The sequence below is a fragment of the Schistocerca serialis genome, chromosome 3 (genome assembly GCF_023864345.2).
Source record: "Schistocerca serialis cubense isolate TAMUIC-IGC-003099 chromosome 3, iqSchSeri2.2, whole genome shotgun sequence".
NCBI lineage: Eukaryota > Metazoa > Arthropoda > Insecta > Orthoptera > Acrididae > Schistocerca > Schistocerca serialis.
Genome location: NC_064640.1, coordinates 333415642 through 333441945, shown reverse-complemented (window position 1 = coordinate 333441945; position 26304 = coordinate 333415642). Strand labels below are relative to the sequence as shown.

The 26304-nt window shown below is 37.4% G+C and overlaps 1 protein-coding gene across 1 annotated transcript in view; it reads left to right on the top strand.

Moving 5' to 3' along the window:
- LOC126470813 (cell surface glycoprotein 1-like) overlaps positions 1–26304 on the top strand; it is a 37390-nt gene that overhangs the window by 5865 nt on the left and 5221 nt on the right. The gene's annotated exons all lie outside the window — the stretch shown is intronic.

Genomic DNA, 26304 nt, shown 5'->3' with positions numbered 1-26304 from the left:
TGGTGGGAGAATGTATGTGAATTGAGAAGGCTAAGTATAGTGCATGGTGTTTGAGAATCTGAATGGCATGATAAAGGGATGGAAGAGTGGAAGTCCATGCCACATTTGCATAGCAGAGGATGGGTCAGATCAGGGATTTACAGGTGTGAAGGATTGTGGAAGGATGCAATCTCCATGTTTGGCCAGTTAGTAATTTAGTGATTTTAGTCCATTGTGGGCTCTCTGTTGAATGGTGAGTAGATTGGGCTTCCATGTTAGTCAGGGTTCAAGTGTTAGTCTGTGGTATTTTAGTGCTTTAGTGGATCATATCTTTCATAATTTTCTTTTGTATTCTATCCTCCAACATTTTCTCCACATGTCCTAGCCATCATACTCATTGTGATTTGACAAGTTCTGCTATATGTCTTCTTGGTATTAATGCTTGTAGCTACATGTTTCAGGATATCCTGCAGTCTTCTTCCTCATTTATCCCTTTTGTCGACAAATGAAAAAATTCTTCCCACTTCAAGAACACTGTTCCAGGCCCTGTGATATACACTATTCCCAGCTCTGTATGATAGTGCAACCTAACAAACAGTACTGGGTACTTATTCCATTGGGAATTTCCCACCATTATAGCTGCACCAACTCATAGAGGCTTTGTTTCATCACCTGTTGATCTGTAGTGGAGCTTTTCAGTGCAATTATTTTGACTTTCTTCGCTTTTGTTCTCCTTGCTTTAGCACGAGGTAGATAGTTTTGATATTTGTTACTGTAACTTATTCTTTAGTGTTTCCTGTTAATTGTAAAATGTTTTATTTATATACCTTGTCGGCATCACCTGCAATGTTTCATTTCGTTGGTGGGAGGTATCCCTCCCTTTCTCTATAGTCTGGACACTTCCCTATCAGATGGCTCATCCTCTAAATCTCAACAATCCTAAACATGTTGAACAGTTAGGTTACTGCTGGTTATTCAAGGTTTTCGTGAATGATATTTCTACCAAGTGAGTCGCAGTTTTGTTCGGGTGCTCTGTGATACTGATCCCCATGTGAAACGAGTCAAGTATTTATCTCGGTTGCACTAAAGTTCTATTATTTTCTAGAATTAAACATCACACCAATTCCAGAGTGATCAACAGAATTAAGCATTCAGTGAGCTTAGCATTAGTCAGAGAGAGAGTATGTGCCATGCACCACCAATTTGATGTGACATCCAGAGAGTTCCTAATTTTACACTTTTTTATAGCAAAGCCCTCTAACCAGACAAAACTGGGGCCAAGTTGGCAATACTTCCTGCTCCCTAGCAGGGTGCACACAAAAGAAATCAGTTTACTGCCAACTAGCCAAGTTTGAACATCTTAACAACAAGGCATGGCAGTATGAGGATGCTCACATGGTTGTCACGCTGAGTGAGAAGGAATTCAATGCAACCATCTTGAAGGTACTGAGCAAGGGTCTTAATTTCACAGGTAGTCCCAGATATTTTCCAGCTCTAGCCTTTTTCAGTGCAGTGCAGCAGGTGGCTCTGAAACATCCTGCCAGTGAGGCTGAAGAAGTCTGATGAGACACATGTATGGCATTCACCAAAACCATGGCCCTCAAACAACTCCAGGAAGATAATAGCTGATAATGGGAATTGTACTGTCATCCTACAGAAGGTAGATTATGACAGTAAGGTGTGATACCTTCTGGATGACCCGGCATCCACTGGAAAGAGACCCCACAGACCAGGTGGATAAAATGACTAGTGCTCTGCTAAAGGAAATAAGTCTTCCAGAAAAGATCATTAAGCAGCAAAGACCAGAAGCACCAGTACCACCAAGACTTGATGGCCGCCATAAGGTGCACAGGGAAAGGCACCTTAAGAAGATGGTCTTGCCATATGTGAGCAAGTGAGCCCATCCCATTCGGAGGTCAGAGGATTTCCTATGTCATATCAGGCAGCTACAGATCACTGAATTTGACATCATGATCAGCTTAGACATGGTCTCCCTGTTTACTGCATACCACTGAATGATTCACTTGAGCCCCAGAACTCATACAGGCCATAGGGAGCTCATTGTACTTGCTATATGGGGGTCAGTTCTACAAGCAAATGGAAGGCATGACAATGGGCAGCTCTCTCTAAATGGTGCTGGCCAATCTCTTTATGGGGAGATTAGAAGAAGAGACACCTGCATCAGCCGCAGATCAACAAAAATACCATCTCTAGATGTACTAGTCAAGAGAAAGGCACATGGTACCTTCAGTCACAGTGTGTATTACAAACCTACTCACACTGACTTGTATTTGCAAGGCAGTAGTTGCCACCACCCAGCACAGAAAATTGGTGAACTCAGAGCTCTAGTTCACTAGGCATGAACTCTGCCAGATTCTCATAATTTAGTGACAGAGGTAGAACACCTATGATCTATGTTATACAAAAATGGATACTCTACTCAAGATGTTCAAAAGGCACTGTGTCCTGCTTCCCTGCCAGATGTTGCTCAAGGGGTGCAAGAAGAAATGAAGGAGGTCAAAAAAAATGGTTCAAATGGCTCTGAGCACTATGGGACTCAACATCTTAGGTCACAAGTCCCCTAGAACTTAGAACTACTTAAACCTAACTAACCTAAGGACATCACACACACCCATGCCCGAGGCAGGATTCGAACCTGCGACCGTAGCAGTCCCGCGGTTCTGGACTGCAGTGCCAGAACCGCACGGCCACCACGGCCGGCGAAGGTGGTTACATATTTGTTATACATCAGGGTGATATCTGCCAACGTCAGCAGAATTCTCCTCAGATATTACATCAAGAGTATGTTTCATCCACCCACCAAGTTTAAGACTCTGCTAAGGAGTGCTAAAGATGTCCTGGGTCTACAGAAACCAGCCATTTACCACTTACCATGTCAATTTGATATGGGATACATCAGCCAGAAACTAGGACTGTTGACATTAGGTGCAAAGAACACCAAAGGTACACCACACTGAGACAAGCAACCAAGTCAGTGGTTGCTGAGCACTGTTTAGAGCTTAGTCAATCTATGGATTATAATCATACCAAAATTCTAACACAAACATCAAAGTATTGGGAGAGCATCATCAAAGAATCGATTGAAATTCATGTCATAGGGAATCTCATTAACATTAACACTGGTTTCAAGTTGAGATCTGTCTGGAACCGAGCACTCGATCTTCTGAAGACCCAATGGAGGCAACATCAAGGTCCTAGGGAACACAAGTACGATTATGAAGTTAGAGATAACAGCCCAGTAGAGGTACAAAGGGCAAATGTGAAATGGTACCTCAGACAACAAACCCAATACCTTAGGACATTTTACTGAGTCTAGAGTGGCAACTTGAACACCAGTGGCCTGAAAATAGCACTACAGCAGCTCTTGGTGGTCGCGGTTCTTGACTGGAACACCTGAAACGGCGAGCTATTGTAACAGAATGTCCTAGATCACAGGAGGGCTTAACTGACAGCATTCAGAAGACAAAATGTCTAGCACAACTTGGATGTCATCCAGAACTTCATAAAGCATGGTTGACACTGTATAATAACCCCAAGGTACACAGGCAGTATTTGGAAGAGCCATGGCCAGAAGAAAACAGTACAGACACTGTTATCAGACAGCATGTGAAAAAAAAGACTGTGAGTCACACAGTTCAAATATCATGCAAGAAAGATATGAATAACTGGTGGAAACCAGATTATTTAACATTAGAATGCCTCACTAGGAAAACATGAAGAATTAAAAAACCTAAAAATGTTGCAGAAATTTACATTATATTATTTTCATTACACAATAAAAGTGATTTAGGAACAGGTAGAGATGAAGGTGCTGCCAATTAACTGAACGTTTTAGATGGTATAACTGCATGTGATTCAGTTACATTTGGTGAAGCAGATGCTTATATTGGTAAACTTGACACTGAATAATTTGTCCTTCCTGTAAATGCCAGTAACAATAACTTGGACATTGAAAGTGGAAGTTACATTGAAATTGAAATTGAAAGTGAAGAGGAATGGAATAGATATTATTCTTACTTTGACAATGTGAGGAACAACATTCAAAGAAGCAGGGAAGGTAAACTAAAATTTATTTTTAGTGCCAGTAAAGCTCAGTTATTTTTTCTGAGTTCTTTGGTGATGATATTTTCACTTTCATTGTAAATTAAATAAAATTTTAAGCAAAATGAAATCATGTTATTGGAAGCCCATTAAAAACTCAGATGGGCAAAACCATTCAAGAAATTAAAGCTTTTTGAGGGTACTTTATTATAATGGGCATTCACCAATGTCCGGTTCTCTCACTTTCAGATTTTTTGAATTCAGACCATATACTAAAAGGTGAGCCAATTACTGATGTTACAACAAGTGAAAGGTTGCGGAGACTATTCTGTACAATAATAATGAAGCTGCAAAACCTAGAAATCATGCAGAATACAACAAATTACAGAAAATGCATCCATTGATATCAAAATTTTATAGAATTCTAAGCACAATTATTGGCCTTCATCATTTACATCAGTAAGTGACTCAGTGATTTCATAAAAGAAAAATCTTTAGTGAAACAGTACTTGCCAATGAAGCTGATGAAATGAGGCTGCAAAGTGTGTGTTTGTGACATTTATTCTCTCAATAAGTAATGAACTTTTACCTTCACACAGGCCAGTGTGAAACAGTAACATTCCATAGGGCAAAAGGGTTGTTGTACATCTAATAAAGGAAATACACCATAAAAATAACATAGTTGCTTTCGATAGATTTTTCATTTCCACCACTTTGAAATTAATGTCAACACTTCTGAAGAAGTGCGAGAATGTGATGACCAATAGGACAGATTTACCCAAAATTACGAAGGAAAACTTCAAATGTGGAAGAGAGGACTTTCAGTTTGAGATGAAAGGAGCAATTTCTGTTATAAAGTTGATGGACAACCATCCATTCACTTTCCTGTCCTCTGTTCATGACCCAAGAGCAGCAACAGTGATGGAGAAGAAAAAAGATTAGTTCTAGTACAGACATTCCCTATCTTGAAGTTGTGACAGGATACATCAAAGTAATGGGCGGCATCAATAAATTTGATAAACTATGACACAGATATGCTCTTGACAGATGCTCTGAGAAGTAGTGTCACAGAAAATTTATATAGTAAATATTTTATATAGTAAACTACTATATACTATGAAACATAAGTAAAATAGAAAGTGGAGATCATGATCAGTTCATATACAGATCCTGTCTGAAAAGGCAACTGACTGCTGGCTTCTCATTATGGAAAAGATGTCAGAAAACCCTATTTCTGTGGGGCACACCAGTCTACATCTACATCTACATTTATACTCCGCAAGCCACCCAACGGTGAGTGGTGGAGGGCACTTTACGTGCCAATGTCATTACCTCCCTTTCCTGTTCCAGTCGCGTATGGTTCGCAGGAAGAACGACTGTCTGAAAACCTCCATGCACGCTCTAATCTCTCTAATTTTACATTCGTGATCTCCTCAGGAGGTATAAGTAGGGGGAAGCAATTTATTCGATACCTCATCCAGAAACGCACCCTCTCGAAACCTGGCGAGCAATCTACACTGCGATGCAGAGCGCCTCTCTTGCAGAGTCTGCCACTTGAGTTTATTAAACATCTCCGTAATGCTATCACGGTTACCAAATAACCCTGTGACAAAACACGCCGCTCTTCTTTGGATCTTCTCTATCTCCTCCGTCAAACCGATCTGCTACGGACCCCACACTGATGAGCAATACTCAAGTATAGGTCGAACGAGTGTTTTGTAAGCCACCTCCTTTGTTGGTGGACTACATTTTCTAAGCACTCTCCCAATGAATTTCAACCTGGTACCCGCCTTACCAACAATTAATTTTATATGATCATTCCACTTCAAATCATTCCACACGCATACTCCCAGATATTTTACAGAAGTAACTGCTACCAGTGTTTGTTCCGCTATCATATAATCATACAATAAAGGATCCTTCTTTCTATGTGCTCACAATACATTACATTTGTCTATGTTAAGGGACAGTTGCCACTCCCGGCACCAACTGCCTATCCGCTGCAGATCTTCCTGCATTTCGCTACAATTTTCTAATGCTGCAACTTTTCTGTATACTACAGCATCATCCGCGAAAAGCCGCATGGAACTTCCGACATTATCTACTAGGTCATTTATATATATTTCAGGATACACGTACAGGTAGTGCCGTCATTGTAATACCGGTACCAAAGCACCAGAAAAGAGCACTCATTGTGTTTGTACATAATGTGAAATTTAACTTTTCATTGACACATGTTTTAGAAAATTCTGTGGAAAATAATTGTGAACAATAATTATAACAAAAGAAGTAAAATTTTCAAATAAATATAGAATATATTGAATCATTTAACTTTGAAGGAGGGCAATGGGAAGAATATTTCCCATCTCGTGCATGGACTCACTTTTAAAAACACAGCAAATGTGGCATTTTTATGATTAATATATTTATCTGTTAACTATTATTTGCTTCCAATTTCTTGAAAATTATTGCACATTAATTCTGTCCATGAAAGAGTTATTAAGCCATAACATTGACTTATTAATTTTTGCTCAAAGCTTCTTCGAGCATTCGCATCATCTTCTGTCAGCATCCATAGTTCTGATCCATATATTACTACTGGTGAGGCAACTCTAGGGAGTTGTAACAAGGCTTTTCCTGAAGAGTTGTGATTTTGCTAAATAAGCTCTGTCTCCTGCTTGTACCATTTCCATCATAGCCTTTCCAGTGCTGTTATAATTTGATATTAAGGCCACCAGGTAACTAAAAGAGGACACTGGGAGGGATTCTTCAGTACTACAGGAGTGTTTGAGATCCCTGCCAGGTTGGATCAGTTGAAGGCATCGATGCAGTTCTGAATTGTTCTGCTGGATTTGTTACCAGTAGTTTGTCAACATGTTAGTAATATGGAAGTGCCCCATGTACATAAACGGGAATCCCTGGAGGGAAGATTGTATCATTTATGTGAAACACTACAGAGAAAATTTAGAAAACTAGCATTTGCTGCTTACTGCAGATGAATTCTAGTACTATCAATGTGCAATTCACTTCAGGACCAAGAAAACAAGATAATCGAGATTAAGGCTGTACTAAGGTGTACAGACTAATAATGGTACAAGGTACTTGCCACCTTGTACTGTATGGTGGCTTGTGGAATATGTTTATTTTTTATTTATTTATTTATTCATCCTTAGATATTTCCATACAACAGTACTGGAGATATTATATACATTACCGAAATGATATATACATATTTGAAGTATAAACAAAGTAAAATAGAATTCGGTGAGGACAGGACAGGAATTTGGCCATGGCCTAATGATTGGAACCATCCCAGCATTCACCTTAACAGTTTCAGAAAACCACGTAAAACCCAAGACAGGATGGCCAGATGGAGAGTAACACACACTGCTCTCCCTGAATCAGAGTCCCGTGCATTAAGACTGACATAGCCATCTCACCCAGTACATGATTGGAGGGGGAATTACATAATAAACATTCAGACTGAAACACACACAATAAGTAAATCAGTGATGTAAATACAACATGAAACTTTAATATAAAACATTTCCAAAGAAGTAAAAATACATTAACACATTATATAACACTGTTGAAACATGTAACAAATGAACACACGAAAACCTATTGACACTACACCTATCACAATTAATCTAGCACCAGATCCATTCTCTGATGAGGTATATTGCACTGAATTTGAAACAAAGAACACAGAAAATCAATGGCAGAAACATTCTTTTGCGAAGACAAACACAGCATAGGTGGTTGATCAGTTAACAGAATCAAAAAATCTTAACAACAAATGAGGACCTAGTATTCCTGTAAGCTCACATATTCATTGAAATTGTAGAAACACACAGCATAGGTGGTTGATCAGTTAACAGAATCAAAAGAACTTGACAACAAATGAGGACCTAGTATTCCTGTAAACTAACATATTCATGTAAACTGTGGAAACACCTCTCAAAAAGAGATGATTTTAGCTCTGTGATAAAAGCCACTTCCTTCTCCATGTAAGTGGACAGTGGATTATAAGGACTGACACAAAACTGGCTCACATGTCTTTGAGTATGAGTTGTTCCTTCTTGCTCTATATGGAGGGACCCAATAAACTTTTGACAGTGATGACTTGAATACCCTCTTTCACTTTCGGAAGATGGCAGGGGTAAAATACAGGGAGTGAAAGGCTATTTACAATTTGTACAGAAACCAGATGGCAGTTATAAGAGTTGAGGGGCATGAAAGGGAAGCAGAGGTTAGGACGGGAGTGAGACGGGGTTATAGCCTATCCCCAATGTTATTCAATCTGTATATTGAACAAGCAGTAAAGGAAACAAAAGAAAAATTTTGAGTAGGAATTAAAATCCATGGGTAAGAAATAAAAATTTTGAGGTTCACTGATGGCATCGTAATTCTGCCAAAGACAGCAAAGGACCTGGAAGAGCAACTGAATGGAATGGACAGTGTCTTGAAAGACGGATGTAAGATGAACATCAACAAAAGCAAATCGAGGATATTGGAATGTAGTTGAATTAAATCAGGTGATGCTGAGGATATTAGATTAGGAAATGAGACTCTTAAAGTAGAAAATGAGTTTAGCTATTTGGTGAGCAAAATAACTGATGATAGTCGAAGTTGAGAGGATATAAAATGTAGACTGGCAATGGCAAGGAAAGCGTTTCTAAAGATGAGAAATCTGTTAACATCGAGTATGGGTTTAAGTGTCAGGAAGTCGTTTCTGAAAGTATTTGAATGGAGTGTAGCCATGTATAGAAGGGAAATGTGGACGATAAATAGTTTACACAAGAAGAGAATAGAAGGTTTTGAAATGTGGTGCTACAGAAGAATGCTGAAGATTAAATGGGTAGATCACATAACTAATGAGGAGGTAATGAATAGAATTTGAGAGCAGAAAAAATTGTGGAACAACTCATCTAGAAGAAGGGATCGGTTGGTGGGACATGTTCTGAGGCATGAAGGGATCACCAATTCAGTATTAGAGGGCAGTGTGGAGGGTAAAAATCATAGAGGCATACCAACAGATGAATACAATAAACAGATTCAGAAGGATGTAGGTTGCAGGAGATGAAGAAGCTTGCACAGGGTAGAGTAGTATGGAGAGCTGCATCAAACCAGTCTCTGGACTGAAGACCACAACAACCACAACATGTTTGGGATTTATAAAATTACCCTGAACAATGAAAGAAACTCCTAATTTCGTACTGTTGTACATTGTACAGGATGCTGAAAATCGCAAAATCTTGACATTTCAAATTAGGAGTGTACATTAAATGTATATATTTTTTGTTACACAAATTTCTCAGGTATCAATACGCAGGCAGTGTGTAAAAGGGCTAGCTTTTTCTAAGGGAATCACAGTTAGCAGTCCTGTTTGGATATATACTTGTTTTGACTTTTAAGTTCCAACATAAAATCCTATTTTATAATTAACTGAGAGTGCTTGTCAGTCCTACACATTTATCTAAGGTAATATATGTTTATAAAGACATCCCAGTAGGGCTCTGATGTGCCAAATAAAAAGTCAAGTACTTGTCAGAATATGGTGTCATGCTCTGAATTTAAAAATCCTACCGTTTTACTGACTGTAAACATTAATGACATAAATGCAGGTCCACACAAAAGAGTCAGTGTAGGATTAAAATGTAGGCCACCACTGTAGGAGGGGTTACCGAGTTGTGTATACACATTTACAATATAAGGGCATGATATGGAAGTACAACATAATTTAAATAAGGGAGAGAAAGTATTCGAAGGTTTCAGCTTACTGGAAATGACTAATCAGTCTCTATCAAAGTGACATATCAAAAATAAAGAAAGAAGAAGAAGAAGAACTGCACTGAACACATTTTTTTACATATAATTCTTAAATCTCACTTTGGTTTGTAGCAATGATTCACAAGTGTTAATTTGCCTAACCTCTCTTATTGCTGAGAAATGCAATACACAGCATGCTAGCTATACCAGCATATGTGTAAACATATCTTGTGTAAAACGAAAATTTGGTATTTCAGATCTCTATGCTGTCTTAAGGAGGCAACAAGTGCTTCAGGTTTCTTGTATGTAAGATACTGAAAATTTACCATCCAGTCCATGTGGTTTGGATGCCCTATTGAAGCAAGATGAAAAGAAAATAGCTGTTTCATAAGAGATTAAACTTTAAAACTTAACTTTTGGCTGAATACAAGCAGTCCAAACCAGAGGTTATAGCAAAGACTAAAATAATAAATGAGAATTCAAAATTATTGAAAGTCAATGAAGGATCATGACCTCCAGACACATAGGAGATTGTTAACAACATTAATACACAGATGTTTAAGTGAGAATGAATCTCAGTGTCAATACAAGCAGCTGAAAAAACTTTCATTCAATGCAAAAAAAAAAAAAAAAAAAAAAAAAAAAAAAAAAAAAAAAAAAAAACTGACAGAAAAAATGTTTAAAATGGAAAGGTAGGTGAGAAGGATGAAGGATAGATAGAATACTCCATAACAGAGGCAATAAAAATAAAAGAAAGTGTTCAAAGCCTAGTGTATAAATGAGAGGAGGAAATACACTCAAATCCATTGAAGAAGTGATTAGTGCACCATCTTGAATGTTGTTGAGAGAGTATGTTCTAGAAGGCATACCAAAAGTACACATGAGACAAAGTTTTCAACAATGTCCTCATAAAGTCCAGTACAAAAAAACTATAAATTAATTTGGTGAGTTGATATATCAGAATATAACCAAATTACATTTAAATCTGTACCTATGCATCAACTCACCAACCGATCCCACATTAACATGTATGATAATGGACAAATGGTCCTGTGTAACCATATAATATAAAATTAAGATAACTACAAAAGGAAATAAAACTGTCTTTATGTGTAATTTTTGTAGATTAGTTATCACTTAAAATGTGTTTACATTTCATATATTTTAATTATAAAAAACCACTGATGATGGCACACAGGTGGTGAAACTTGTTTACCCCACATGGAAAACCTGTGCTTTGCATTAACAGGTGGACCTTATATCCAAGAATTTTAACTACAAACACAACAAATTCAAGAGCAGCAAGTTCAAATTTTGAAAATACATCAAATTCAGCTCCAGATATCTGAATAGCTATTGAGAATAAAATGAATATTCTGCATTGATATCCTAAATGAGGTCACAGAGAAAATATGTTTCTCTGAAAACATAGGAAAATTGAGATTTTATGTTCCCTCAAGGATGCGGTCATTAGAGATGGAGCACAAACTCAAATAGGACAAGAATAAGGAAGAAAACTGGCCACATCCATTTCAAGGGAAGCATCCAGAGTGAGTTTTCACTTTTTAGCTGATTGTGCATGGATTTGAAACTTCCTGGCAGATTAAAACTGTGTGCAGGACTGAGACTTAAACCTGGGACTAGTGCCATTCAATGCTCTAGTGACTGAGCTACCCAAGCATGACTAATGACTGAACCTCACAGTTCAGGAGGATAAGAGATGAGACACTGATGGAAGTAAAGCTGTGAAGGCAGGTCATGTTTGGATAGCTCATATAGAGCATTTGTTGATGAAAGGCAAAAGTCTCAGTTTCAAGTCTCTCTCCATCACACAGTTCTAATCTGCCATGAAGTTTCAGTTAATAATCATTTTAACATGCAAGTAGCAAACGTTTCACACAGAATTACAGATCCTTGTAATGATGTATTGATTAAATGACTGAAGCACCCTTTTTTAGTAGACAGAATGTATAACTAGGATCACATAGGAACAGCATCATTAACAGCTGCAACAAGTATATGGATGAGAGAGCATCAGACTCCTTAGAAACAAACTAAAAACAGTGTATGTCTTTCAAACAGTGAGAAATTACATTCCAGGAATAGTATTTTCTGACAAATTGGTTTGCATTTGTGTATTTCATGAGCTTCCGTAATTCCTCCCCAATACATTCCACAATTAAGAATTTTTGTTATTAATCTATGTTCTGGTGTCTATTTTTTACACCTGCACAGTTAATGTTTGTTAAAAAAAAATGAGAGAAAAATGGCGGAAGTTAGCGAAGGCACAGTGGTTGTGACATTGGACTCACAGAGTTCAAACATGAAGTTTTTTCGTATTGTTTTCTTAAAATTGCTTCCGGATAAATTTGAGATTTTTTTCCAGCAAGGTCACGGCTAATTCTTGTCTTCATTCATTCCAGTTGAGTTTGTGTATCTTAATGACTTCAGTGTACACAGGATGTAACAAATTAATAAACAAATAATATTATTACTTTAGAAAGAGTACCCAGTGCTGAACTAAGAGGTGTCATGAACCTGTGTTGCAAACAGGCAGTATCTCTGAAATAACACTGCACATATTTCTATTTCTGATAGTGCAGTTCAATCAATATTATCACTTCAGACTACAGGACTTCCTGTATGTTACAAATAGAGAATCCACAGGCTTATTGTAATAACCATACAATGCCATATACACTTGTTAAAATGCAGTCTTCTTTATACCAAAATTATAATTTTTTATAGAATGGAATTTTCACTCTGCAGCAGAGTGAGCAATGATATGAAACTTTTTGGCAGATTAAAACTGTGTGCCAGACCGAGACTTGAACTTGGGACCTTTGTCTTTCGTGGGAGAGTGCTCTACCAACTGAGCTACCCTTTCTTTCAGGAGTTCTTGTTCTGCTAGATTCGCAGGACAGCTTCTGTAAAGTTTGGAAGGTAGGAGACGAGGTACTGGCAGAAGTAAAGCTGTGAGGACAGGGCGTGAGTCTTTCAGGAGTGCTTGTTCTGCAAAGTTTGCAGGAGAGCTTCTGTAAAGTTTGGAAGGTAGGAGACGAGGTACTGGCAGAAGTATAGCTGTGAGGACGGGGTGTGAGTTGTGCTTGGGTAGCTCAGTTGGTAGAGCTCTTGACTGCAAAAGGCAAAGGTGCTCAGTTAGAGTCTTGGTCCGGCACATAGTTTTAATCTGCCAGTAAGTTTAATATTTTTTTATACTTGTAAGAGAAAACTGATCACAAAGTATCCAAAAGAAAGTTCCATTTATCTATACATGACAACAGGGACATCAGTGACTACAACATCTTCTTATATTAGTCACTGCTAATACCTAATTTACACATTTATTTCTTCATGTGAACATTGTAAAGAATAATAGGCTGATAAAATTTAACTGGAGACAGAATGTGGTATGCTCACACCATATAGCTGCAGTTATCAACATATGACAAAACTGTAAGCAATTTATTGCTGTTAGACAAGTACTTCCTAAAAAATAAATCTTTGCTCACAGTTTAAGATGTGTTGTTGAGATGCCCAGACTTCAAATGAAAATAACAATAGTTCACAAGTAACAAAATAATAATACTAGGAATAATAAAAATAAAAATAATGTATGTATTTACATTTAAACAAAATCTATACAGCAAAATAACTGAAACAAATACTGGTATTTGTACTACACAATGAGCTTCTTGAATAAACTCTATTCTTGTGTAAGTATTAAATGTTTAATTAAGTATTGGGTGAACAACAAAGCTAAAGTTGCACTTCTGGATGAACAATCAGTGTGCAACACACCAAGGATGAGTTTTAGATAACAAATGAGCCGTTAACAGTCAGTCATAGTTACAAATGATGGAATGCACACTGAATGCATGTACATTATTCATTTAAAATAAAGTAATGTATTCGATTTTAATATTACATTGGGTATTAGAGTTTGAACAGAAAGACTGATGAAGAAAAAAATTAAAATGATTTATGTGCTATTTACAATAGGAGACAGTTAATGGCATGACTAAATACTTGTAGGAAAAATGTTGGCACACATTATCGCATGTCCAACACAAAAATCTCTTAAATCACTTGCACCTGTGACAATCAACTTGAGTTTCACAATAGCAGCACCATACAAAATTGCACTGGCATTTCTCTTCATGTTTGATTATCTAAAAACATGTGACAAGAAAAAGACATCAGGCATTTACTCTTATTTAATATTAAAGATCTCCATACATTGTACCATACAACTAATGTGCAATTAAAGCATGAAGCAAATCAAATCTGGTGCCTTTATTTAATCTTAGAGCCAGTGTGCCTATGTATAAAGTGCACCAGACACAAATAATAGTGTTTTGCACCATTCCTTTGTTGTTTCACAATTGGGAGCCCATACATATCCCTTCAGTATTTTTTCAAGTAGCACAGTGATAAATTGTGTTGTCATACATCCAAGTGAGCAGCAGTAATATAAAATAAACAGTGAGCTGCACAAGAAAACAATTATGTCCCACAGAGGAAAATGATCCAGATTATGCACTAGCAGCTCAGTTCCACAATGAGGCAATTAGTAATCAAATAAGCAGTTTGCTGGGATAGATGCAACTGTGATGTTTAATGCTTCAAATGGGTTGTTACTGTGGGGTAACACCTGTCCATGGCAACAGAGCAATATAATTTTATTATTGTTTAAGTATACAGTGCTTTAACTTATATAATGTTAGTTTAGTTTACCATAGTTTCATTAAACTCAAGATTAAAGTGTTATTTTAATCTTATATATTTACCTTGGTAACTTGAAGACAGGTATTTTTTACAATGTGCAAACTGTGTGCCCTTTCATATTCTAAAAAACAGTGTGCCTATTCAGGGGGTGAATCTTAAGCTATCCATAACTGTTGTATGAAAATAGGTATAGTTATTACACATACTAAAGGCAGAGAGAGAGGCAAAGTTAACAACAATGCTAAACTTGAATCTGTATAACTATTTTTGCATTTAACTTAGTACATGTTTCCTCCATTTGCACACTGCACATTTCTTTGCAAGAGTACATTGGTGTTTTACTTACCAGAAATTTAATTTTACCATATTATACTGTTCATGTGAAATCACAGCATCATTCTTTGTGAGTGTATTAATTACAAATGATGCAATAAAATAAAGTATCAACAGTAACTGTTTCATGAAAGTTCTGCATGCCTGGCATGATGAAACTGATATGTTCTTCTTCATTGTCTCAGACTCAATAATAACTTTTAATACATTTTTTCATCGTCATAGTTTCAGAACCTATTTAATCATTCTGATACTTTCTTCCAGTGCAAGCTTTTCAGATTATCATAGAGTAACATCCTAATCTGCAGATTCTTGGTCTATCAACTGCCAGACATAAAATTTCTTACACACGTGCCTATTCTCTCTACACTATCTTAATATCCTTTATTCATGTAACCTCCTTCTTTCCACCTTCCCTTTTAAAGCTTCATTATATTCTTTCTGATACCTAACTTTATTTTTTCCACTGTCTACTCACTTTTATCTGCTGAGTGCATAGCATGACGCCTCTGGGGTTTGGGTAGGCACACTGGATCCAGATTAAACTAGCCTGGCAGATTACTGATGAGGCCCAATGTGCTGGCCAGACTGGATATGTTATTTTAGGCAATTTCCCCAGTCCAGCTAAGTGAATACTGGGCTGGTGCTCATATTCATCTCTAGTTCCACTAATACAAGAGATAGACAGATGGATTACACACATTCCATCCTGAGGGAAGGGGTGGCAACAGGAAGGACATCCAGTCATATTCTAGCATTAACATTGCCTAAGTGAGAATAACATACTGGCTCCATGAAGACGTGGGATAAGATCACAAAAACAAAGAAGAAGAAAAAGTTAGCTCTATTTTGTCACTCTGTCATTTTATAGTGTACCTTCTTTCATATTTATTTACTCTTATTTTTGTATTTGTACGTTTTTAATTTACTTTTGTTTGTTTACTTTTGGCAATCTGCTATCACATGCTCTCAAACTCTTGCAAGACCATCTCACCTTTTCTCAGTCTCTCTTTTCTTCCCATGTACCTTTCCCTATTTTCTATGGACTATTAAAATGTTCTCAGAAAATAGAGTAATGCACATCACAAAGATTTCAGGTTTCCATCCAGTTCATAAAGGAGTAACAATACTTTGACAGGTTTTAGCTACTGTTATATGACAGCTGAGTATGCAGTATTTATAGTCTGGTCACAAGCAACCGTGAAAATAAAGGATTCATTAGCTCAGATAAATGAATCACTAATTCTGGAAAAAATTGTTTCTCAGCATATAAACAGAATTTTAAAAAAAATGACAGGAGAAAGTAAATCAGCCTGCATACCACTGGTATTACTCATGTATCCTTTACCTAACAGTTAATTAATGATTTACTTAGTTATGAGTCTTATTGATTATATTTACACTATGTGATCAAAAGTATCCAGACACCCACAAAAACATATGTTTTTCATATTAGGTGCCTTGTGCTGCCACCTACTGCCAGATACTGCATATCAGTGACCTCAGTAGTCATTAGAGATTGTGAGAGGGCAGAATGGGGCGCTCTGTGGAACTTACAGATTTTGAATGTGGTCAGGTGATTGTGTGTCATTTGTGTCACATATCTTTATGCGTGATTTCCACACTCCTAAACATCGCTAGGTCCATTGTTTCTGATGTGATAGTGAAGTGGAAATGTGAAGGGACAAGTTCAGCACAAAAGCGTACTGGCCGACACTGGCTGTCGACTGGCAGAGGCTGCCGACAGTTCAAGAGGGTCATAATGTGTAATAGACAGACATCTATCCAGACCATCACACAGGAATTCCAAACTGCATTAGGATCCATTGCAAGTACTATGACAGTTAGGAGAAAACTTGGATTTCATTGTTGAGCAGCTGCTCACAAACCACACATATTCTGGTAAATTCCAAACAACACCTCGCTTGTCGTAACGAGCATAAACATTGGACAATTGCACAGTGGAAAACTGTTGTTTGGAGTGATGAATCATGTTACACAATGTGGTGATACGATGGCAGGGTGTGGGTATAGCGAATACCCAGTGAATGTCATATACTAGCATGTGTAGTGCCAACAGTGAAATTCGGATGTGGTGGTGTTATGGTGTGGTCGTGTTTTTCATGGAGGGAGCTTGACCCCTTGTTAGGCACTATCACAGCACAGGCCTACCTTGCTGTCTTAAGCACCTTCTTGCTTCCCACTTTTGAAGAGCCATTTGGATGTCGCTACTGTATTATTCAACATGATCGAGCACCTGTTCATAATGCATGGCCTGTGGCAAAGTGATTACATGACAATAATGTCCCTGTAATAGACTTGGCTTAGCAAAGTCCTGACCTGAATCCTATAGAACACCTTGGTGATATTTTGGAATGCTGACTTCATGCAAGGCCTCACCGACTGACATCCATAGCTACAAGAAGCTCTTGTTAGAGCAGTTGAGAAGTTGGCTGTGGCTATATGACATAATGTGGTGTGAGGTACCAATGACAGATGATTGGTACGTAATAGGTATCGTGAGAAAGACTGCCTAAATTGTGGTCCTTCTCCATGATTGGCTGCTGCATTTGGAACTTGGACACCAAAATGATAAACTTCTATTAACAGTATTTAAAAAATTAAACAGCGTATTTACTTGAATTTCTAATTAAAACATCTCTCAATAATGTGCTATCATTCCTTTATTTCACAAGTATTAATTACTAGCAAAATAACAGTCAACTGCAAAATGAAAAGCACTTCAGTGATCTTTGGATTGTGCCTAACTTGGTTGGTGGGCGAAGTGGTTCAGCTGCAAGGTAAGAGCTCGTTCGGCAGTCTCAGAGGACGGACAATTTGTTTGCCATGGTATCAGTTAAGACTTAGTTAGCAGTGTCTAGTTTGTAAATCAGAGCTGGTTGGGCAGTGTTGGAAGACAGACATGTTGTCTGATGTGGTAAAGGTTAGTTGTGACTTTATTAATGATGTATGGTTATTTGGACAACAGTTGAGACCAGTGTGATACTAATTATGGAAATATGCAATTCATTAATTTTCTGAAGAATAAAAATCATTTGTGAGTCTAAAAAGGAATGTAATTGTGCAGTTTCTTGTGTGGCATCCCATGTAAACTAACAGATTGGAAATAATCATTTCTAAAACAACATTTCCTCACTAAGAGTTTCTTACAGCCTCAAGATAATGGATTAATTTTCTACACAGGGGACAACAACTATAGAAGGCTGCAGGTTGGTGCACATTTGTTAGAACTTATGCATTCCACTCAGGGGTGGTGGAAGCAAATATGCACCTTGTGGTCCTGCGATCTTAGTACAGATGAGATCGGTGACACGTCATCTGTAACACAGGGCAGGTATGAAGAAGAGAGATATATTTGCAGGAAAGGGTTTAACATGTGCACTTTATATCAGCTCTATCTAACTCTCTCTTTTTCAGCTTGCCATTAAGCGGATCTTCCCTGTGTTATTAATATTTCCAACTGCTTGAACAGATACCTGTAACATGTAAATGTCTTTTGTAAAACAATGTGCACATTCCACTTAAGTTAGATGTTGCCCAAAATATAATCCTTAACAATATCCACAAAATTTGTATCCAAAATATTATAATTTACAGATTTTATGTAGTAAAACTTCTTTGTTATTCTTATGGAAAAAAATGTGCAAAATTTTTAATATGTCTTTTGCAGTTTAAGTTTTCATTATTATGTACACCCAATAACTGAATGTTTTCTACCTTGTTTATAACTCATTGTTAGAACTCTACCTTATCTATATGTGGGTTATTTTTTGAAGAACAAATCTGTATGAGCAATGTTTTCACAAAGCTTAACACATTGACTACTGCAGCCAAAATCAGTAAACTGCTCCCAGAAGTTGTATTAAGAATTTTGTACATAGTGAATAGGCATCTCATTTGTAGTCCATTTGTATAAAAAAAAAAAATCAGCCAGATCTTTGTTGTAACTGCATCGGTAGTTGTGCAGTCTTCATTGTACATAGCTCAGTGATATTTATCATTATCTGTATTCAATTTTTCTCATGAAATGGCTATTAATAAGAGGAAACTGAGTGATGTAGAACTTGAACAGCTAGCATGAGTGACGTAGAATGGGAAGAGTTTATGAATGAAATCTTGAGTGGCGGGTCTCCATGAATCATCTTCAGTTAAACGTTTATGTGAAGATTCAGATGCAGACAACAGTGAGTGCAATGAAGAAGCTGAACAGGTTGACCCAGTAGCAGCACTTCAAATAACAGTGACAAGTGTACTGACATTCCTCAAGATCCATCAGTATTTGCACTCAATGACAATGTTGCACTGATATTAGACTCAGAAAATTTTGGCATCAATGCCCTTTTTGATTTATTTTTTCCCCAAAGAGCCCCCAATGTCATTGTTTCAAGAAACAATCTTCATGTGAACCAGGAAGCAAAAAACTCTGGGAGGAGAAGGTCAACCAGGATCTCACAATGGATGGATACAGATGTTGTGGAAATGAAAGTATTTCTGGGTCTGTTGCCTGTCAAGGGACATTCTCCTCTAACATTAATTTTCTTCAGCAGAAGTTATTGATACCAAAAACACTTTCTGCTTTTTAAAGAAGTTAATATTATCTCACCTGTTTTTCTAAAAGAATTTCATATGATTATTTACTCAATGTGGTATATTTCAACCTATAATCAGTAAAAAGAAATTACTTTATTTTCATTGTTACAATTGATATATACTAACTCTGCATGTACTGTTAAAATTACTTTTATTGTAGGAACATTAGAAATTACAAAATAACTGGCACATTTAAAATTCCTATTATTAATTGTGCAATTGGATGACATTTATTAAATTTATTTCTGAATTCATTTATAAAATAATAATATAAAATAACAGAAAGTCATTTGTCAAGAAAGTTTGTAAACTTGTTGGAGTATTGTTAGTTTTGCAGAATGTATTGGTAGTGGGCATGCCTCTGATGTGATCAAACATATTTTTTATGTTTGACAAAAACAATGTAATTTTCGATTTTGTAGTGGAATTTGTAAAGACAGTGTGATCTAGAAAAATGTGAAAGAATAAAAATCCACATAAAAACAGTCAATTCTTCAGTAGTTATCATGTCAGTTGGAACCACGAGAACCTATATAAAAAAAAATTTCAGCTTCAAGAATCAAACCCTGGACATGAAGACCTGGAGCCAACTATGAGAAAAGAAGATAAGTAAAAAAGTTAATTGTAAATCTTACTCCTCCTGATGTTTATTAAAAGAATTTATTGTAAAGTCAGTGGCAATCAGCAAATCAAATGATGTGAGGGAGTGGTGGATTACATGCCACACATGGGACCTTATTGCTTTTCATGAACAGAATGTTACTGCAGTACACATCCTTGTTACAATGTCAGATTATGGAAATATGTTATGAGTAGAAACAGATTTCAGCTTATATTGAGATGTCTACACTTGTCAGACCACTCATTGCAATCTAATGGCCAACTCTACAAAATTAGACCAGTTTTATATCATTTCAGCAGCATCATGAGCAATAATTACATTCCTGACAAGAATCTCTGCATTGAGAAATGAATTGTATTGTGGTCCAGCTGTCTGTTTTTCAGGCAGTATATCAGAAACAAGAAACACAAGTATGCTATACAACTTTTTAACTTTGTGAATCTAACCTTGTAGTTCACAAAATAAAAATGTTGTGTGGCAAGACACAGGAGAAGGCTGAGATGGGTCATGCATCTGAAGTTGTTTTACACCTGATGGAAGCTTTCTTGAACAAAGGATATGTGCTCCATATGGATAGTTTTGCAATTCTGTATCACTTACAAATTGTTGTTGACTTACAAAACCTATGTGTGTGGAACATTACATAACACCAGGAAGAAAAATCCAAAATTATTACTTATTATGTAATTGGAAAAGGGTCGGTTGGTGTGGAAAAGAAATTGCAATATTTTGTTTTGTGAACAGAAAGACAACAGGGAATTCATGACCATTTCTAATTTCTACAACATGACAAAATGGTGGAAGTACATTATAGAAGTAGTGAAGTTCCGTTGAAATCAGACGTAGTCAGAGACTACAACAATGGCATGAAAGGTGCTGATCAGTCAGATCAAATGCCGTTATATTATTCAGCACTGCGAAAAGCTATTAAATGGCCATAAAAGCTTGGTCTACATGTAATGCAAATTTGTCTGCACAATGTCCAGGGGTTTTATAATCAAACTTCAGGAAGAGAATCAACTCTGTAACTTTTAGAGAACAAAATTTATTCAAGTATCGATTGGGGATAGGACGCCAGACATCCCAAAGAAAGTGCGTGGCCAACAAATCCATGCAGAGTGTGCACACAACAAAAGAAATGCTATGAATCATGGTACTTTTGTCCTATTTGTGAAGCAATGCTGGCCTTTTGCATGGAAGAATGCTTCAAGACATATCATCAATAAAAAACTTTATTTTTTACCATTAGTGACACAAAGTATTCATTTTACGTCTAAAGTTAAAATAATTGTATGAACTTTTGTATGGGTTTTTCTGTTAGTTTATCCTAATTGTGAAAATAAAAATTCTGTTCCACCATGCCCAGATGTTTTACTATACTTGTCCCTGATGCCTAAAACCAGTAAATTGCATGTACCTGCTATTAAGGTTTTCATTTTGAACTTCATGCTGATACTCAAATCAGGTGCCAGCAAACACTTCATCAGGTACAAGATAACTTGTAGTTGGCTGCAACCATGTTAAAAGTATCCCATCTGTGCGAAACTATTAAATACTGCTAACCCACTTTACTTTGAAAAATAGGTGATTTACAGATTTCAAATACATTTCAAAATTCTTAATTTGGTAATGTTACCATATATTCTTTTTTTCTTGATAGAGCAACATCATAATTGAAACTTCCTAGCAGGTTAAAGCTGTGTGCCAGACCAAGACTGCGAGGATGGGATGTGAGTCATATTTGGGTAGCTCAGTTGGTAGAGCACTTGCCGCAAAAGGCGAAGGTCCAGAGTTTCAGTCTCAGTCTGGTACACAGTTTTAACCTGCCAGGAAGTTTCATATCAGCGTACACTCCACTGCAGAGTGAAAATCTCACTCAGGAAACATCCCCCAGGCTGTGGCTAAGCCATGTCTCTGCGATATCCTTTGCCCAGCACGTGTGGCCGAGTGGTTCTAGGCACTTCAGTCTGGAACCGCGCGACCGCTACTGTCGCAGGTTCGAATCCTGCCTCAGGCATGGATGTGTGTGATGTCCTTAGGTTAGTTAGGTTTACGTAGTTCTAAGTTCTAGGGGACTGATGAACTCAGATGTTAAGTCCCATAGTGCTCAGAGCCATTTTGCAATATCCTTTCTTTCAGGAGTGCTAGTTCTGGAAGCTTCGCAGGAGAGCTTCTGCAAAGTTTGGATGGTAGGAGGCAAGGTACTGGCAGGAGTAAAGCTGTGAGGACAGGGTGTGAGTTGTGCTTGGGTAGCTCAGTTATTAGAGCACTTGCTCGTGAAAGGAAAGGTCCCGAGATAAAGTCTCAGTCCGGAACACAGTTTTAACCTGCCAGGAAGTTTCATATCAGTGCACACTCTGCTGCAGAGTGAAAATCCCATTCAACATCATAATTGTAAATTAAATACACAGTGTTATGCTTTCCATTAATCATTCATAATTTGGCTCAGTACGGTAAAATGGATAATGTTTATTTTGATGGATATGGTCATGTTTGGCCCTTCTGTAATTAATATTACTTTTAAACCATGAAGCTGATCTGTTGTTTGAAACACATGGGATCAATATTGGTTAAGAGTAATACTTGCATCAGCTGAAAAATGGGGCAGTTCTGTCTCTTGGTTTAATACATGCTGTCTGTTCTTTCAGACATGTCTGAAAGACCAGAGACCATTTTTGATCAAGCAGCCACTATGTACTAATACACAAAGGAATTACAGACCTTGGCTGTGAGTGGCTACTGATTGAACTCAGTGGGAAATCAGGTACAAATCGTCAACTTTTCCCATTGATTTCAATTAACAAATGCTTCCAGGGAAGGCCTGTAATTCCTTTGAATACTAATCATATAAAATGATGGATCATTATTCTAGATCAAGGATAGGTGTTAGCTGAGTTATTGAGACTTCGTGAATATCTTCAACAGCATGGTGTAACTTGCTACTTGTTGCTTAAGTAAGAAGTGAAGCAGTCTTCTATTGAACCATGCATACGATAAAAATGTAGTTTTTTAATAGAAACTCATTACAGAAATGGTAAAATGCCTTTCATTTGGCACAGAAGACGCTACTGTAATTATTTTGGTTCAAAAGTATTTTGCACTCAATGAATGTATAAGTATTTTCCCCAGTGGAGCATAAATTCTGAAATATGAAAGAGTATTGGCTAAGTATGCCATTAGTGCCTTTCTATTTGCAGGCCTTGAACACCTTATCTCACCAAATAGAGTGGAAAATGAGGTTGAGAGGGAGAATTATAGATGTTTATTGAGTCGTCCTTGATATAGAAAGGCATGAAAATTGCATACATTAATCTGAAATGAAATAAATTCACTGGAATGAAATGAGTGAAGTAGTTTTGTATGAAAGTAATCAAGATGCAATGACATGAAATGATATTAACAAAAACTGGTCAGAATAGGTACACCTGCAATATAATAAATGTGACATGACATAAACTTTGTGCTAGACTGCAACTCAAATCCTTGCAAACATGAAGCTTTTTTAGCTTGCTTTCAGCCCTGAATTAGTTTTTCATTGTCATTGATCTTTCCTTCTGTTGCTCAGGAACACTACAATTGGAAGTTCCCCTATGGAGTACATGAGAAAACAATGGGGTGCTGATTTGGTGGAGGACACTGGTTCACACTGTCATACAGATACGCATCACCTGAATTAAATCCACTGAGGTGAAATTAATAGATGAAAACATCAATGATAATGTAAACTTTAGTTTGGTCTAATGGGAATACTTAAACAGCCAAACGGTTAAGCATATTGTTCAGGTTAAAATCCCAACCTGAGATAAGTTTTCATTTGTCATGGTATATTGATGTATGTCTTCTTGATATTCTGAATTAATTATGTATTACAGGTAAGTTGAGGAAGATTGATTTGTTGGTTGAGGGTTTAAAGGACTAAACAGCCTAGTCATCAGTCTCTTGTTCATGTGACAGTCCTTCTGGATTTAGTGACATCATTCAGAAATCTGATCAAACTGTGATAGTATCTAGGAGTGGTAGAATTGAAGCATTGAAAGCAGTATTGATGCCAAGGATAGGAATTAACTGTATGAGGCATAAAAGTATATGGGTCAGGTGGGTCTGCAGGCCAGAGAGCAAATGTGGACTGTAGGGGCCTCATCTGCAGTGAGGGTCACATCCTGCACAACTTTGGAAAAGCTATGACAGTATTGGAATAAATAATTTTTCTGGCTGGGTGGAGAGGAAGTCCGTAATATTGAAAATGCAAAATATATAATGGATGTTGGTGGGACTGAAACAATAAAGTAAAGTGAAGGAAGTAGTCAGGTCAGTGAGGATGTAAGTGCTGTTAAGTATCCTCTAGGGCTCAACATGTGATGGGAGACACTATCCCACAATTGTCTTGCCCCTGATCTGATATAGTCGAAGTGTTAACATCTTCTCTTGATGGAACCATAAAAGCCTGTTCCATTGTCCTTTCATCATCAGTTAAGATGAAGTACAAACAATCCTTAAAACCTGGCCTTCCTCAGGATACTATGTGAAGAGGCATTTCTAAAAGAGTAAAATATGGTGCTACAGATAAATGGGGTAACAGCATCAAAAATAATTGAAAGAAGATTACAAGAGGGATGAACAGTGTGGCTAATGTAGTAAATGGTGTTGAGGATGTCCCATTCCAGCTTGTGGAGTGAGTCACCACAAAGCCAAAACAATGATCCCCCTCTATCCCAAAAAATAGATAAATAAAGCAGTTTAAATCATTTTATCTCAGAATATGAATCACTTTCTGGGTGAAAACAAATAACCACTTAACTTCTCATACTTTGTTTGCTAACATTAGAGGCCAAAAAGGCAGAAGGTAATGCTTGTTCTAGAGATCCAGAGGAGGTGGCATCTCACCAGATGTGAGCTATAGGGCTCTGAAACCACAATGTGGAGGTGGTTCCTCATAAAAGACAAAACTATGTGTTAATCTGATGTGACTGATGTGAAGGTGACATAGGACAATGGATTCCTTCTGGGAGAAATGGAATACGGGCTGCCATGCAACAAGATTCTCCTTTATAGTATGTAGTTCATTAGAGAGGGCAATAGTCCACCAGATGGTGTTCCATATCCAAGTCAGTGGAGTTGTTAGAGGCACCTGTAAGTCTATGCCTGGGATTGTCAGAGGTGATTGGACAAGTAATCACTTATAGTCAAATGGCTGCCCAGTTCATTTCATGGGATACCCACATGACTTTGGACCCAGTGGAAGGCAACTGAGCAGGTAGTATTGCTAAGGTCAGAGAGAAGAGCATGACTAGCAGATATCACAGGGTGACCAGAGTAGCATTGATCAATAATGGGAGGTTTGATAAATAAATTGTAAAGCTCTATTAATGGCTATCAGCTCCACCATAAAAACACATGGTCCCAGCATTGAATTTTGTCACCCACTGTATGAAAAAAGAATTTAATTTGATGGATGATTAGGAAATTGTTGTATGGTGATTGTATAAATGATGAAGATGTGGCATCATAGGAACTGAAAATCTATGATCTCTACTTCCAGAATGAGAAAGTCTGTGGGACTAGTCCAGATGATGTGAGTGGCCAGTCTTAATCTACATTGATGTATTGGGTTCAGTAACTTCAAAATTGGTGGTTCCATTGAGCCATTAACGTGGCAACCATTGTCTACTTGGGACAATATCAGGACCTGGTAAATACAGAGCAGAATAGCATCATAGCACAATAGGCAACCCCAAGAGGTGTGGATGAGGTGACAGACTACATAAAACATTCATTTTTAACTCACGAATATGGGGTAACTATGTCAACTTTTTAAATAAGAGGAGTCCCAAATATCCGGCTGAATAACAATGTCTGAGTGCTAGGTATCCAAGTAGAGTTCCGGGACATGATGAACTGTAGCACAATGAAAAATGGTTGATCATGTTTTATGGGAGAAAATTGGAATCCTTGGTAAAACGCCCAGCAGCTTGGGTCCCAGCAGCTGCCATTCAAGTGCAGTTGTGTATTAGGAAGTTTACCAAATGCAAAATTGTCAAAATACAGTGTGGGGTTAGCCACTGGTCCAACAATGTTCACTGTCGCATTGATGGCTATAAGGAAGAACATAGCATTTAGTAAGGAGCTCAAGGGGCACTGTTTTTTGGACATGTGGTAGCTGAGCAATGTACCAACCCTAATCGAAAAGGGTTTGATCG